Here is a 17,885-nt window from a genome sequence, read left to right on the forward strand (position 1 = left end):
AAGAATGTGACTGGATAAATGAGAAAGGCCAATTCCACTATAATGGTTTGCTTGCCAGTTGTGGGTGCTTTTAGTTTACAGCCAAGTTTAACCTTCTTCCATTCTGGTATCTTCCTTTTGGAAGGCTTGGGAACACCCAGAAACTCTAAATTAGGAGGAAATTTCACTCTACACATGTGAAAAACAATAGCAAAGTCTTTAAAAATGAAGAGTGCTTGTAGGAAATACTATCAAAAGAATCCAAGCAATTCAGAAAAGATACCACACTAGGGCTTATCTTGATTTGACTCCTGCTTGGATACCTAGAATGAACCAAAGAATCATGGCTACTTAAGAATTTCCTAAGAAACTAATAATGATCAACACTAATAGTCTTATATATTCAGTAAAGATGTATAAAAGAAGACTTCCTCTATTTTTGAAACAACTCAAAAATTAGACTTCATATATATATGTACAGATAAACACACATATATAAATGCATATATATCCAATAGGTTAAGATACTGAACATCAGCAAAAAAGGACAGAGAGGAAATAATACTTGGGAAACAAGGTCAAGCCATCCAGCTGCCTAAATTTATTATCTAAGTTTGGCACAAGTGAAGGCTGGTTGGTCCTTAAGTTGGAAGAAAAAAAAAAAAAGCTAAAGCTGACAGTTCAGAGAGAGCAAGGAAGTTACAAAAGCCCAAAGAGAAAATGGTACAGATTTGCAGAGAATTACACTTGAGTATTCAACAATGGTGTGTGTATCCCAAAACAAATTTAAAGAATACTAGTCTGTGTAGCAAATCACTGTTTCCAAAACAAATACATGTAGGCAAAGAAGCAGGAAGGTGTGAAACAAAGAGAGCTATCAAATGAAAATTGTTCAGTAACTTTGCAGATGCCATAAGTAGTAGTAGACAGGAATGTTATTTTATAAATGCATCCTACTATTTGTCCAACAAGATCGAATACAGAGGCCAGTAGTGTGGGCTAGTGGTAAAGTGCTTGCCTAGCATGCAACAGTCCTGGGTTTGATTCCTTGAAATCACATCTACAGAAAAAAGTCAGAAATAGTGCTGTGGTGACCGTTGAGAAAGCCCAAAGACAGTGCGTAGGCCCTGAATTCAAGACACAGGACTGGGGAAAAAAATCGATATAAAAGACATGAATAGAGGGGCCGGGAGTTTGGCCTAGTGGTTAAAGTGCTTGCCTAGCATGCATGAAGACCCGGGTTCGATTCCTCGGTACCACATATAGAAAAAAAAAAGCCAGAAGTGGTGCTGAGGCTCAAGTGGTAGAGCTCTAGCCTTGAGAAAGTCCAAGGACAGTGCTCAGGCCCTGAGCTCAAGCCCAGGACTGGCAAAAAAAAAAAAAAAAAAAAAAAAAAAAAAGACAGGAATAGATTGAAATACATGTAGTAAAACATGCCTGATGTACATACCTGTTAGCCTGAGATATATAATGAAATGCCTTCTCAAACTATGCACACTCAGTTCTTTTTCTATATTATACATACCTAATTGCCCCCCACATACTTTTTTTTATGCCTGCTCTCTCTCTCTGCCAGTTTTTTCTTCTGAGCTTTCTTTTGGGAACTGTTTTAAATCTAAAGGTAAATTTGTAAGAACTCTCATTTTAATTTTGGATCTTGAGATCCATTAACATGGGGACATACATTCACTTATCTAGGGTTTCCTTATTATTTTGTAGTTTTTAATATACAGATCTTGACAACAGAATAGATTCCCAAGTGTTTTTTTTTTTTAATAATTTTACTTTCAGTTTTGGGTTATTGCTGTTACAAAGAAATGAAACTGATTTTCATATGATCTGTGTACAATCTTGGCAAACAATGAACAGACATAGGTAACAAGGATACATCTCAGGATGATTATAACTAGAATTGTAGCTTTTATATGTTTGAACTCAGGGCCTGAGCAATATCCTTTGGCTTTCTCAAGGCTTAATGCTCTACCACTTGGGCCACAGAACCACTTCTGGCTTTTTCTGTGTATGTGGTACCAGAGAATCAAACCCAAGGCTTCATGCTTGCTAGGCAAGCACTCTACCACTAGGCCACACTCCTGGCCCTCTTATAATAATAAACAAAGCTAATTAGAAAGATGACATAAAAGGTACATAGAAAGAAGGGTTAAGAAACAAGGAGTGTTCAGAAAAATATAAATCACCAAATTTGTATTTAAAACTAAACAAAAACAAAAAAATCAAGTTGTCTCAGTGGGCAAGTGCTTGCTTAGTATGTGAGGCCCTGGGCTCACACTTCCACTTTGGCCAGTGAATAGAGCTGACACCCTCTAACTTGTCTGCCTTATAGGGTGGTTAAAACAAGATGTTTGTAACCTAATTCTATGTAAATGGCTATTCTTGCAAATAAAATTTATGTGTTGAGTTGCCCAGGAAAGCTTCATTGAATTCTGGCCAAATACAGCCTGTGAGCTAAGAGTTTCTATATTCTTTATTTTTCTGGAGGCACTAAAATCCTGGCCCCATGCTTGCTGGAGTAAACTTATACTTACAGCTTATTTTTCTCAGGTTATTTTCCTTGAGTCAACCAGCCATGGTCTAAAATTTTTAATTGGGAAATGCCAGAAATAAACATTTTATAAGTTTTAAATTGTGTGCTGTTTTGAGTGACATGACCCCTGCTGCTCTGTATTGCCTAAGATTTTTAACTATGCCTTTGACAATTACATAAAATATACATTCCCACCCATCAGTCTATTGCATAGTTATCAAAATGAAAAAAAATCCTATGCTAAAGTGCTAAGACCTCCATTAAGAACAATCATACAAAGGCATAAAGAAACGCGTTAGCTTTACTATTGCATTCTGACTGCCCATGTCTATAAACTGCAGTGTACTTATTATGCATGTTTAGCTAAAATGAAAAATACATTACTAAAATTATAGGTCTGGGTGCTAGCCAAGGTTTTAGGCCCACTAGGGATCTCAGAACTCTCTCCAGTAGTTGAGAGGGGATTAAATATTTTCATGGACAGTAGATAACAAAATTTACCCTAATAAACCAGTAGGTCTTATTTTCTAGTGTGGTGATTTAACTAAGTTTATTTCAGGTAGAGACAAGTGTGCTGAATTAAACTATACAGATCCCAATAGGTTTTTATGATGTGTATTCAAAGGAAAGAGGAAGAGGACAACTTCAAAAGTAGAGCAAATGCAAAGGCCCTGAAATGCTAATCATGCTTAAACAAAAAAAGCTAATGAGAATGAAAAGAGAAAAATTTCAGTTCCTTTTGTGTTTTGAGAAGTTGGGAGTTGAACTCAAAAACTAGCAAGCAACTATGAACAAATAGTCTATATTTTCTAAAGCAAGGTGACACCACTGAATTCTGAACAGAGGTATACCTGTTTTTAAATATATGCTAATCGTTCAAAGGGCTTACATCATTGAGCCTCGTATATGCGTACATATTATACTAAGACTCACACCCCACACACAATCCTGTATTCTTGTACTTTACACATAGCACTCACATGTGAGGGAATCCATGTGTTTGTTCTTCTGAGTATGGTTTACTTCATTTCCTATGATGGTTCTAGTCCATCCATTTACATGGAAATGATATAGTTTCATTTGTTATGGCGGAGTAATATTCCATTGTGTATATATACCAGATTGATCCATTCATGTGTTGTTGGCCATCTATAGCTTGGTTATTTTGAGTAGTACCACAGTGAAACATGGATGTGAAAGTACAGAGGCATAGCTTTTTTTTTTTTTTTTTTTTTTAAGAAGAAACCATTCTGGCAGTAATTTTACAAGGATTAAAAAATTTCAACACCCAGGAGTTTGGCCTAGTGGTAGAGTGCTTGCCAAGCATGCATGAAGACCCAGATTCAATTTCTCGGCACCACATACCTAGAAAAGCTGGAAGTGGTGCTGTGAGGAGAAAAAAAGCCCAAGGATAGTGCTCAGGCCCCGAGATCAAGCCCAGGTCTGGCAAAAAAAAAAAAAAAAAAAAAAAAAAAAATCAACAGAGCTGGGCATGGTGGCACATGCCTATAATCCTAGCCACCCAGGAGGCTGAGATCTGGGGGCTGCAATTCAAAGCCAGCCTGGGCACTACAGTTGGTGAGACTCTTAACCCCAATTAACTAGAAAAGCAGAAGTGGTGCTGTGGCTCAAGGAGTAGGGCAGTAGCCTTGAGCTGAAGAGCTCAAGGATAGTGCTCAGGCCTAGAGTTCAAGCCCCATGACCACCACCTTCAACAACAAAACCCTGCAATAGACTGTTAATGCAAAAGTCCAAACAGTGTAATAGTCCAAATAAAGCAGTCATGGCTATTAAACTGGAGCTTGAAAACAATAAAAAAAAATCTAGTGGTAGAGTGTTTGCCAAGTATGCACAAAGACCCGGGTTCGATTCCTCAGTACCATATACACAGAAAAAGACAGAAGTGGTGCTGTGGCTCATGTGGTAGAGCTCTAGCCTTGGGAATGCCCAAGGACAGTGCTTAGGCCCAGAGATCATGCCCCAGGAAGAAAGAAAAAAGAAATATACATAAATGGGACAAATATAAAAAAAATCTAGGAGGGAATACTACAAATTATTAATAAGAAAAGCTAATTATGAGATACTCTTAACCTTTGTTGAAACATCTAAATATATACAGTAAATACATGTTGCTTTTGTTTTCTTTTAGTACTGAGAATGCAATCTGGGGCTCACTCACTATAATCTCAGCAAGCACATACTATTTTTCCCACCAGCACCTTTTCTGATTTGGTTATTTGCAAGGTAGCATATTGCTTTCTAGCTGTCTTGTTTCAACAGAAATTCCCCATTTGTGCCTCCTAGCAACTACTGTGGGTAACAGGACACTTTCTCCAGCCATTGTACTTTCCCATAACTTGATGGTGCTTAACTGTATCCAGTTATTCATTATAATGAAGCATCACAAACTTTTATGTCTGGGTTGGCCTCACTGATTCCCTAACTCTCCTTTCCAAGTAGCTAGGACTATAAAGCTTGAGCCTTTCCACCCAGCTATTCATTGCTTTTATAACAGAAAGCAAGAGACAAACAAACCTGCAATTTTTTAAGGGCATGGCGATTTGAAAAACAAAAACACCCACAACTAGTTGCAAGACGGTAGTTGATGAGCAAAGACTTATTTTTTTAGACTTATATGCTTATGCAACAAATAAAAACAGGAAAAGGTTATTTATAAACTCATACATACAATTACCTTAACATTGATTATTATCACTGCCTTTAACTCTTCTTCCATCATGGTGCATATGCCTAAGTGTACCTGGCATGAAAACCTAATACACATGGATGACTGTTTTTAAAGGATAATACACTTTTCTACAGTTATGTTGTTACTTTTGGATACTACAACCTTAAGCCATGAAAGTATTTAAACCTGCTAGAGCAATTTGGAACTTTCAACAAGAAAACAAAGTAAAGAAAAAAACAAAGTGGGTAAAGTGTCACAAAAAGGGGAAGGATTTTTGTAGATAGGGTGGTAAAGATCAGTAAGACTTCTCTGACGAGGTGACATGAATTAAGAAAAAAAATAAAATAAAGTGAAGCTGGGTGCCAGTGGCTCACACCTGTAATCTTGGCTACTCAGGAGGCTGACATCTGAGGACCATGGTTCAAAGTCAGCCAGGTATGGAAGTCCATGAGATTCTTATCTCCAATTCACCACCAGAAAACCGGAAGTAGTGGCTTGGCTCCAGGGGTAGAGAGGTAGGTAGCCTTGAGTTGAAGAGGTCAGGGAAAGCAACCAGGCTGAAAATTCAAGCCCCATGACAGACCAAAAGTAAACAAACAAATATATGAGTTCTCAACCCAGACAACACAGATCTATCCAACAACATATGTGTGTGTGTACGTGTGTGTGGGTGTATATATTCCAAGGCTCCATGCCAGACAAAGCAGAACTTCTGGGAGAACATCTTGACAGTATGACAGAATAATTTAAGAAGCATTCTTTAATAAGTTCCCCAACAGTGTCTATCTGCAGTACAGCCACAACTGGGAACTTCTGAAATAAACCAACTTCAATCTAGTGTAAAGCCAAAAATTATGCCTAAAGAAGAGAGCCAGAAGATGCAACCAAAATAAACAGGTCAAACTTAAGCGTCTGCTAGGCTAACAAAGAGTATTGCCCTAGTACTTACTGTAAATACTGTCAAGAGTAAATGGAGGAAAATACGGGTCAAAAGAAAAATCTCAACTGTTAAATATATGGCTGTACACAATGTAGCAAACACAGCTTAAGTAAACTGATTCACTTACAGCTAATACACTAAAAAACTCTTGAAACAATGAACTCAATAGGAGCATTTGTCTTCAGCTTGCCAAAGTGACTTCAAATTTTATCAGCTAGAGGGGATCAAAAGAAACCATAGTCCTTTAAAAAGCTTTTCCTTACTAATACAATATTAACAATATTTCTAGATTACTATCTTGCTGACCATGCACCCAAAAATCTAAATTTAAATTATTAACAGTCCAGAATCAGTCTTGGGGGGAAGCCTTTAAAAAGAGCCAGGCAGGGGGTTTAGCCTAGTGGTAGAGTACTTGCTTAGCAGGTACGAAGACCAAGGTTCAATTCCTTGGTACCACATGCATAGAAAAAAGCCAGAAATGTTGCTGAGGCTCAGTGGTAGAGCTCTAGCCTTGACAGAGCCCAAGGACAATGCTCAGGCCCGGAGCCCCAAGCCCAGAACTGGACACGGACACACACACACACACACACACACACACACACACACACACACACACACACACACACACACACACACACACACACACACACACACACACACACACACACACACACACACACACACACACACACACACACCTTTCATTGTTTAACCCAGTCTCTAACTCTAAGCCAGCAATACCAAAAAGAAAAACAAACTCAACAGTTCTCACTGAACTGATACAAACAGGTACATTTTCCAAACTCCGCACAAAAAGTATATATTGTCTTTTAATACAGTTCTAACAGAAAAGCATTGAAATTAAAGAAAGGGTTTGCAAGTGCAGCTCAAGTAATGAATATTTTCCTAAAAGTGTGAAATCCTGAGTTAAAATCCTATTACTGTCAGTGTTAGTATGATTCAAGTCGTAGACTGCCTGCCTAGCACTCTAAAACTGTACAGGATTTCAAACCCCAGTGTAGAAGAATGAAGGGAGCAAAGAAGGAAGTCAATGCGTTTAAAGCAAATAGATAGTTCTAAAAGGTTTAGAATTCAGAAGGCAGTTTATCAGTATCAACCTTTCAAAAAGGATGGGCCAGGGGCTCAGGCCTATAATCTTAGCTAACTGGAAAGACAGATCTGAGGATCATATAGTTCAAAGCCAGCTGGAGTAGGAAAATATGTGAGACTTAATGGAAGTGGCTCTGTTGCTCTAAGTGGAAGAGCACTAGCCTTGAGTGAAAAAGCTCAGAGCCAGCATTCAGGCCCCTAGTTCAAGTCCCATGATCCCCCCCCCATATTTTTTTTTGGGGGGGGGGGAGAAGAGCCTGAGAAACCCAAACAAAATCAAGTTAATCTATTATCAAGATAGTACTTGCTTGGATAAAAAGCTGAACTCACTAACTTACTAAGGTCTCTTTCATCTCTAATTGTTACAATCCATTAGTAATTCTAAATTTTGCTATAATCAGTAATTCTAAAATCTAGAATTAACATCAATTGGATTTTAAGTATTTATTTTTAACTACCTTATAATCACACATAATGAGTAATGACTATTAGGATAACTGGTATAACCACCACCTCAAACATTTACCCTTTCTGTGTACAGAAAGTGAAATGGTCTTAAGGTTTTATCTGCTGCTATAATAAAGTAAAAGATACTACCATACGTCAAATGCTTCTATACTAATAGTATTACAGAAAAATATTAAAAACTGACTTCTTAAATATAGGCATCAGCTTTTCACTTTTTCTTGTCAGAAAATTCACCAGCACATGTAGGAAAAAAAAAAAAGCAAAACAATAGCAAACAAATTCTCTGCCTTTAAAATGCCAAAAAGACAGGTTAATTGCTGAGAAGTGTTCTATTTTTCTGCACCCTATATTATATCCTGACTGTAGTGGGGGCTACACAAATCCATGTGATAAAACTGGCAGAACTATAAAACCAGGGAGTCCATTTTTTTCTTAATACACACTTTAAAACTCATAGAGCAATACAAAACCTCCATTCAGCTATGGTTTTCCCTTAAGCCAAGTATAGTGGCACAAATATCTGGTAATGCTGGCACAGGGTAGGCTGAGGCAGGACTTCAGTGAGTTCGAGGACAGTGTGGGTGTTACTGCTTCAACCAGTCTTCTTATTTTTATTTGCCAGTCCTGCGCCTTGAACTCAGGGCGTGGGTACTATCCTTGGACACTTTTTGCTCAAGGCTAGGGGGCTCTGCCACTTGAGCCACAGCATCACTTCCAGCTTTTTTTCTGTGCAGGTGGTATCAAGGAAAATCTAGGGCTTCGTGCATGATAGACAAACATTCTACTACTAGGCCACACTCCCAGTTCCCTTATTTTTAAACTAGAATTTCTCCATCTGCTCTGTTTCCCTAAACTTCAGAAGTAATTCTGTACTTCTCAAGTTGTACTCTTCCAATTAAGGCTTATAAAACTTAAAATCTAATGTCAAGGTACTTCAAATATACACAAAGGTACAATATCCACATTTCCCACAAAATCTAAACAAAAAAATTCTGTCTGAAGAATATATTGTATTAACTGCATTCATATGTTCTTCTGCTTCTTTGAAATGTGATAGTTTAGTACTTAGTATACTATTTCCCAATTACTAAACATTTTTAATCACGTATAGTAGTTATCTTTAAGATACATTAGAAACTCACAATGCCTCAGCCACCTATAATCTAAGTAAAATACTTAAATAAATCTTAGCTCCTTATTGATCACATCTCCAGTCTCTTATGTTTTTCTTGTTTTGTGTTATTCTAAATGTATTTTTAATTTTTCCCTAAGGAGCTTTCTCATAAACTACATTGGCCTTCATAGGACCAGGGCTGGAGGTGGATAGGTGGGGGGTGGGGAGGGGAGATACAGATATTCTAGGCAGGAGCTAATGTCTGGAAGTAGAGGAAGTTTCCTCTGGGGAGACCTAAGCCAGGGCACAGCAAATATGGGCTGAATTCCAGTTCTTGTGGACTCCTGTTTAGTACTTTTGTGCACCCCACAAATCACATAACCATGTATAAGAGTTCTGCATTTTCAAATTACCAACTAAGATCAGTTTTTAAGTTAAATACCCATTACATAATCACACATTCACTTTCTTGTAGACTCAAGACTTGGAAGGCTTTCTTGGCAGTACTGAGGTCTGAACTCAGGGACTTTGTGCTTACTAGAAAGGAACTCTACAATGTCTCAAAGCCCTACTTTTTTTTTTTTTTTTTGGTGGTAGGGCTTTAACTCTGGGCCTGGTGCTATCCCTGAGCTTTTCAGCTCAAGGTTATCTCCTCCCCATGGGCCTGTGCATTGTCCCTGAGATCTTCTGCTCAAGGCTACTACTCTACCCCTGGAGCTATAGTGCCACTTCTGGTTTTCTGGTTTTTAACTGAAGATGAGTTTCATGGACTTTCTTGCCCATCCTGGCTTTGAATCATGATCCTCAGATCTCAGCCTCCTGAGTAGGACTATAGGCGTGAACCACCAACACCCAGCAGCAAATAGTTATTTCTGAGACAGGGTCTTGCTTTCTTTCTGAGCCTCCAGGGTGATATGCTGACTATATTTAGGATTCACATAATAGTTGGAATGATAGGCACAGACAATTTTCCTTAATTCCTTCTGTTAAGATGGGAATCCCTTTCAATTTTCTGTCTAGGCCTCAAGACACAGCTCTTATTCTAAGAAGCAGGGAAAATAGGCTTGAACATCAACACCTAGCTGGAGGGATTTTGTAACAGGCAATCTTTTCACTTCTTTTGCACAGTTCTGGCTTCTGCTTTGAAGTTGGATAAGAATAAGACTCTTCTTGATATCAAGTGATATCAAAGACTTAATTATTAAATTCCAGATAGAGAAACACAATGTTATCTTTGCAGCAATCCTAGGCAGTAGGGCAAACAAATCTTTCTTATTTCATAGATGAAAGCTAAGAGCCCTGCACTAAGATTAACAGGTGAGACCAACTGACAGAACTGATTACATTTAAGTTTTAAAAGCCTGACCCACAGTTCAAGTATTTGACACATTTAAAGAAAAAAGCTTGACTACTTAAGCAGATACATCCCTTAAAACTTTTACCCTCACTACCTCACTTCTTTTATGTTGTTTTTGATTTCTTGAGACAAGGTTCTCCTTCTGTAGCATAGACTGGCCTTGAACATGCCAAAGTTTAACCTACCTTTTAGGATCAACAGCTTGATCTAAATTCTTTGAAGGTCACCAAAAATCTCTTGGCCAAATTCAAAGATTACTTCTTGTATATATTTTTCTGGATTCTCCTACATTTGCCTCCAATAACTGCATTTTTATTTTCTTCTGCAGTGGCCCCCTTCTTCACTTTTTCTCTTGACAGATTATTATAGGCAATCTATTTTGTTTACCTAAGGAGCAACTCCTTTGCAATGCACCATAAGCATGATTATTTTAAGTATGTAATTAAGGCCCTAATTTCAATACTGCCAATTCTTGCTTCATGAATCTATATCAATCTAGGTCTTCCCCACTTCTGGCTTTGAATGACGGTAACTGCTGCCTGATTATATGCAGCATTTACATTAGTGCAATTATGTATTATCAAAGAGCAGAATACAAGAAAATAATGGCATAGTAGATAACTTCAAATTGTACACTGAAGTATTAAGACTATCTGAAAGCAGTGTGTAGGTTTCTTAAAGAACTGAAAACAGACTTTCCCTACGATTCCACCATACCACTCCTGGGCATCTATCCTGAACATCATAACCCAAAATATGATAAGGTCACCTGCTCAGCTATGTTCATCTCTGCACTATTCCTAATAGCCAGGTGATAAAAACAACCTAGATACCCTACTGCAGATGAATGGATACAAAAAAATGTGGCGCGCACACATACACACACACACCCCCACTATGGAATTCTACATAGCCAACAGACAAGATAAAATAATGGCATTTGCAGGGCAATGGATGAATCTAGAGCAAATCATGTTGAGTGAGACAAGTCAAGACCAAAGGAACAAAAGGCTCATGGTATCCTTAATATGTGGCTATTAGATCCAAACAGTACAAGAGCAATGACTCATTATTCACATACCCAATGCTATGGACATGGTATTGGAAATATAAACCCAACTACACAGACATAAAAATTTATGACATGTTTTATTACATAGATTAATATGTATCTATGACATACAAACCCTAAGCCTAATGTTATGTTCTAAAATCTAAGTGCCAGTGATTGTATAGATTCCCTTCTTGAATACTTGTTTGTTAAACACGTCATTTGAAATATGATGTAAAAATCAATGTTAATAAATTCTTTAATTAAAACAAAGAAAAAAGTTGAGTTTAGGTAGATGAAGAAAAAAAAGGTAAAATATTCTCATTTTTGAGAGAGGAAATCAAAGTCAAGAATGTCAATACCAAATGTGGTCTATAAGTGAATAAAAACAAATGGTGTGGGCCGGGAGTTTGGCCTAGTGGTAGAGTGCTTGCCTAACATGCACGAAGACCCAGGTTCGAGTCCTCGGTACCACATACATGAAAAAAGCTAGAAGTGGTGCTGAGGCTCAAGTGGTAGAGCTCTAACCTTGAGAAAGTCCAAGGACAGTGCTCAGGCCTTGAGCTCAAGCCCAGGACTGGCAAAAAAACCCAAAAAACAAAAAAAACAAATGGTGTAACAAAATATATTTTAATACTTAAGTACTATTGGGTGTATTATATAATAACTATCCAGTTTCACAACTGCTAAGATGTAGTTCTGATAGAGATCAAATTGCCACTTAGATGTGCTATGGTAGGGCTCAGCTCCTATTCAAAGACAATCAAAGCTGAGTGTGGTGGCTCAAGCCTTTAATCCTAACTACTCAAGGGGCTGAGATCTGAGAATTGAGATTCAAAGCCAGCCCAGGTGCTTAAGTCTGTGAGACTCTCATCTCCAGTTACCCACCAGAGAAACGGAGGTGGCTCTGTGGCTCAAGGCATAGAGTAGTAGCCTACAAAATAAAACAACAACAAAAGACAAGTGGTAGAATCCACTTGCCTAACATGCATGATGCCCGGGGTTCAATTCCTTGGTACCCTAGCTGAAAGTGGCATTGTGGCTCAAGTGGTAGAGCACTAGCCTTGAAAAAGCTCAAGGACAGTGCCCTGAGCTCAAGCCAGTAAAAGAAAAAAAAATTATTTAAGCTACAGTAAACTGAAATGGGGAGGGGGTTACTCAAACCACTTAGCACTCAGAAGTCTGAAGCAGAGCAATCATGAATTAGAGTCCAGCCTGACCCACAGAGTAAGACCCAGAATTTATTTATTTGCCAGTTCTGAGCTTGAGTTCAGGGCCTGAGCACTGTCCTTGGACTTTCTCAAGGCTAGAACTCTACCACCTGAGCCTCCACACCACTTCCAGCTTTTTTCTATGTATATGGTACTCAGAAATCGAACCTGGGTCGTCGTGCATGCAGGGCAAGCACTCTACCACTAGGCCAAACTCCGGGCCCCAGAATTTTTTTAATAGATGAAACTAAAGAAAATTATTAAGTAGCAGACTTTGAATATAAGCAAAACTTGTGAATCCCTTCAATTTAAAAAATACTGGCCAATCTATCCCACTTCTATCATGTGCTAGTTGCCAAGTAACCATGATCACATTACTTAAATCTGTCTTACATTTGTCTGTAAGTGGGGTACTGGGAATAAGATAAATTCATCATCTATACTCCAGTATAGATTTAGAGATAATTCCCTCCCCTCCAGCATTCTCAACTCCAGTGCCGGAGCATTTGCTGCTTATGCAAGACTCTGGCTTTGATGATCTACATCAAGAGGGCAAGGAGTTAAAAATCCTTTCTAGCTGGGTGTGATGACATAAGCCTAAAACCCCAACACTTGAGGCCCTGAGGCAAGATCCTAAGTTCAAGGCAGCCTAAATAAAACAAAAAAATAACTGCAAGTATTTTTACCCTTCAGCCACCAATTTTTTTTTTTTTTTGTGGGTCATGGGGCTTGAACTCAGCCTGGTTGCCGTCCCTGAACTCTTCAGCTCAAGTCTACTACCTTACCCGGAGCCAAGCCCCACTTTTCATTTTCTAGAGGTTAATTGAAGATAAGTCTTTTTTTTTTTTTTGTACCCCAGGCTGGCTTTGAACCTTGATCCTCAGATCAAGGTCTCCTGAGTAGCTAGGATTACACCAGGCCTACCTTTTTTTCTTTTTCTTTCTTTTAACTATTAGACATTTTTCGACTTATGAATTTATCTTCACCAAATTCCCATTATCTTCTTACACACCTTTGTTTTCATCTTTTGGCAGGATTTCAAAAGTTTTTTTGAGGGGAGATAGGGCAGTACTGGGGATTGACTCAGGCCCTCAAACATGTTAGGCAAGTAAGTACTCTAACATCCCTACTTCCAACATAACATTTAATATTAACCTTTAAGACTGTGAATATGTTGTTAGAACCTTATTTCCCTGATTTTGTGGGCCTCTGAACTCAGGGAATGAGCACTATTCTTGGGCTTTCTCAAGACTAGAACTCTACCACTTGAGCAACAACACTATTTCCGGCTTTTTCCTTATGTATGTGGTACCAAGGAATTGAATCCGTGTCTTCAGACATGCTAGGCAAGCACTCTATCACTAGGCCAAACTCAGAGCCCTGAGAATGTTTAATCCTCGAATAAAACCAAAAATTAAGGAAAATGTGATGCAAGTAAATCTCACTGCACATTTATATGCAACAAATACCTACAATACTGTTCTTAATGGGCAAATAAAGGGAAGCAACAGACAAGATGAGATGCTCTTTTGCTCCAATACAAATATTAGTTATCATTAGATCTTTGGTATTTCAAACCTGAAATCATTCAATAATCTATAAAAACTCTATATGGCAATTACTACACAAGATGAAAACAATAGCTTAGTAAAGGAAAACAAACTAATTTAGAAACACAGAAAGCAAGCTGAAAAATTACTAAACAACACGCTACAGGAATACTCAGTAGTGCTTAAAAAATACTAGATGTAATTTGTAAATGTTGATTATACCCCTTTTTAGTGTGGTGCACCTAGAACACCACCCTAAATGGGCACATCATATTGGCAGCAATAATTTCAGACTCATAGACAGTATATGTCAACCATGTCTGCCAAAGAGAAACAAGTTCCCAGTTGAAACTCAGCCCATGGCAACAAATATATGCAGACACAAGCCACAAAACATGGCTAACATTCTATAAATCTAGAGCAAAGTCAGGATTTGAAGTATAAGGTATTTCTGTCTTTATTCATGGAAAAAAGCTGAAGTTACTCTCTACAGACTACAAAACTACAAAGACTACTAAATTACAAAAATGTTGTGACTGAAGATGCACCAATGGTATTGCCCTAAAACTTAAGTGTCATAACTGAGATAAGCTTTCACTGTTAGCCAATGCTTAAAGTGACAAGTTTTGTTTTACTAAAATAAAAAAAAAAAAAGAATGTTAGTCATAATTCAGACACAACTTCTGGATTTCCTTTTATGAACATAGTTCTGTACAAATTTTTACCAATGATCAACTCCTTATCGACATATTGACATAAAGAGTATAAAAACACAAGTTACCAAACAAATTTACAAACTGAACAATGTGGGTGGGAGACACTTGGGGGCATAACATAACCTTCAAAGACATTTTTTACCCAGGAGGTAGGGATAGAGAAAAGAGGAGGGACTGAAGGTAGAAATACTGCATTTTTCCCCTTTTACGAAAATGACCTCAGGCCAATTTCCTATATAGAATAAGAAAAAAAATCTTTAAGATAAAAAGTGCGCGATGCATCTTTTGATATTCTGCCCTTCTCCCTTGATTATTAGTACCTTTACTATGTACTAAAATTGAAATGAGCCCTTTACATACATAATATTTTAACCTGCCCTGTAAGTCTTTGAGGATTATTTTACAGATGAGAAAATATTCAGGCACCACTACCTCAAACTCTTAAAATTATATACAATGTAGATCACTAAGACTTCAACTGGCCGAAATAGAGAAAAAAAATATATATATATACACGCACACTTCACAAAGTAGATTATAGCCCATTTTGACACCCAGAAACACGTTCACCTTTGCAATAATGAAAGTAATACAGGTGCACATATGGTTACTAAGATATAAAATTAATAGGAACAAGGAGGCAGTTTGATCTGTCACCTATGGGTCTGGACAGTATATAGCACCAGTAGTAACTGCTATATGACCATGGTCGAATTTCTTTAATCTGAATTCATTTCCTTGTCTGTAAAATAAGGATGAGAACCTCCTCCTAAGATTTCTCGGAATTAAACCTAAATGTGTGGTGTGGTGGCTCATACCTGTAATCCTAGCTTACTCAGGAGGAGGCTGAGATCTCAGGATCTCATAAGCCAGCCTGGGCAAGAAAGTCCTTGCTGGTGAGACTCTTTTCTCCAATTAAAAGTGGTGCTTTTGGGGGCTGGGAGTTTGGCCTAGTGGTAGAGTGCTTGCCTAGCATGCACGAAGACCCAGGTTCGATTCCTCGGTACCACATACATAGAAAAAAGCTGGAAGTGGTTCTGAGGCTCAAGTGGTAGAGCTCTAGCCTTTGATAAAGTTCAAGGACAGTGCTCAAGCCCAGGACTGGCAAAAAAAGAAAAAAAAAAAAGTAGTGCTGTGGCTCAAGTAGTAGAGTGCTAGCCTTGAAGTGAAGAGCTCAGGGACAATCCCAGGCCCAGAGTTCAAGCCCCATCAACGATTAAAAAAAAAAACAAACAACCCTCCCCCCCAAAAAACCCTACGTTCTGCAAATTCCATTTTCACATTTTGAGAATCTGTGTATTTGCGTGAGTCTGAAAGGATGCTGCAGTGCGTCTGTGACACTGACACACACACACACACCCCTAAAGATGGCTCCCGCCAAAGCAACACCTTAATTACTAACACAGGAGGTTAAACCTACTTTTTTTTTTTTAAATTGCTGGGGTTAGAGATGGGGGATGGGGAGGAAGAGATCCAGCCAGGAATTAATCAAGCATCCTTCGCATCCTTCGGTTCTTCTGGTACATTCCAAATGGAAATCTTACAGAAGAGCCGCCTACTGTACGCTTCCAAACATTCAGCCTAGGTATGAATCTATAAGCCTAGGGCTGAAGACCGGCCAAGGCGGAAATCCGGGAAGCTTTAGAAGCCAGAAATCATCAGGCACATCGGACCCTCGAAAGACCTCCAAGGAGGTCCAAACAAATAAGCGTCCTCATGAGACGCGTCCTCATGAGACGCGTCCCTCCGGTGCACAAGAAGCGAGACCATTCCTCCGCCATCGACACTGACGCAGTCTGCGGGACCCGAGTGGGATTCACCACCCGGAGGTACAAGGAAGGGGGGTGGGGTGGGGTGGGATGGAGCGGCCTAGCGTGAGAACAGACCGTCCTTAGCGGAAGGAGGGGTTTGTTCAGATTCCCTCCCTCGCCCAAACCACGGCGTTTAACTTGGAGTTCTCCCCTCTATTCCCTGTACTAGTGCTCATGGCAAGTCCACCATTAACCACACACACACCAAAGCACAGACAAGGAGGACCCCCGCCCCCCCCCCGGCCTAGGCCCTCGCGGGGTTCGTTCACAGGATCAATCTTCCATCCTAGAAAAGGAGAACCACACGCGCACGCACACGCGCGCGCGCGCAGGGCCTGCGGCCGGGCCCTCGAGCCGCGTACCTCCATTCTAGAAAGGGAGACGGTCGCACACAAAAAGACCGCGCGCCCGGCGGGCCGGGCGGGATGGAGGGTCAGTCCTCCCGCCGCTCGCCCCGCCACTTCTCCCTCCTCCTCCTCCCCCCCCCCCCCCGCCGCAGGCCCCAGGCCCGGGGGTCCGGAGGCCGGGTGGGAGCCGGCGGGCCGAGCCGCCCGGGACTCCCGCCGCACAGCGCACGGGGCGGGGCCCCCTCGGCCTTCGCGCTCCCGGGGCTCCCCCGAGCCGGAGGACGATGCCCGCTCGCCTCCCGGACCCCAGGCCGGCCCCACGCCGGCCCTCCTCGACGGGGCCCTTCCTCCTCACGGCCCCGGCGCCCGCGCCTTCCTTACCCGCCAGGGTGAGTGTCAAGCTTGCGCACGAGGGTCTAGCCGAGCTCGGGTGGAAAGAGAGGGAGGGCACGCCGGGGAGGGGAAGAGGTGTGGAGGGTGGTGAGGAAGGGCCTCCGGACTCGGAGAGCCGAGGCCACGGACGTCCAAACCGCCAAAAGCACTTTCGCTGCTGCCCGAGAGGGAGAGAGCGGGCGAGGAAAAAGAAGCAAGATGGCGGCCAGCCAGCCCCGACGTACTACGTCATGACGCTGCGCACGTACGTAAAGTACATCTCCGCAAGACCGCCCTCTGGGCGTAGGGGCGATCGGATCACGTGACGCCTCCGTGGCGGGCCCTTCCTTCCCCGCCCAACCTCGAACTGACGGAAGGAAATGGCGCCTCCTACTGGAAATAGGCAGTTCCTGCATCTAGATGAGACATTGCAGGACAAAGCTTTTAACCTGGGAAAGTTCTAGAACTCGATGACAAATCGGTACGCCTCCGTGAAATGGACAACTGATATAAAACTACGAACAGTAGTTCGTCAGAATATTCCCACGGAAGTAGGAAGCAGGCTGAGAAGGCCTGACGTGTGAAGATCTAGGTGAGCTCGCAGTGGAAAGGTAACCTCAGTGTG

The 17,885-nt window shown here is 40.5% G+C and overlaps 1 protein-coding gene across 15 annotated transcripts in view; it reads right to left on the reverse strand.

Annotated features, from left to right (window-relative positions):
• Prrc2c (proline rich coiled-coil 2C) overlaps positions 1 to 17,468 on the reverse strand; it is an 82,127-nt gene extending 64,659 nt beyond the window's left edge. For 13 of the 15 annotated variants that reach the window (XM_090340453.1, XM_090340450.1, XM_090340446.1 and 10 more), the window contains exon 1: positions 17,270 to 17,468. The gene's annotated coding sequence lies outside the window, so the exon portion shown is untranslated. The remainder of the gene's footprint in view (positions 1 to 17,269) is intronic. The other 2 variants (XM_090340459.1, XM_090340458.1) reach the window with 1 other exon arrangement.
• Between the last annotated feature and the right edge of the window lie 417 nt (positions 17,469 to 17,885).

The sequence above is a fragment of the Megascapheus bottae genome, chromosome 10, assembly GCF_031878675.1.
Source record: "Megascapheus bottae isolate mThoBot1 chromosome 10, mThoBot2.hap1, whole genome shotgun sequence".
Taxonomy (NCBI): domain Eukaryota; kingdom Metazoa; phylum Chordata; class Mammalia; order Rodentia; family Geomyidae; genus Megascapheus; species Megascapheus bottae.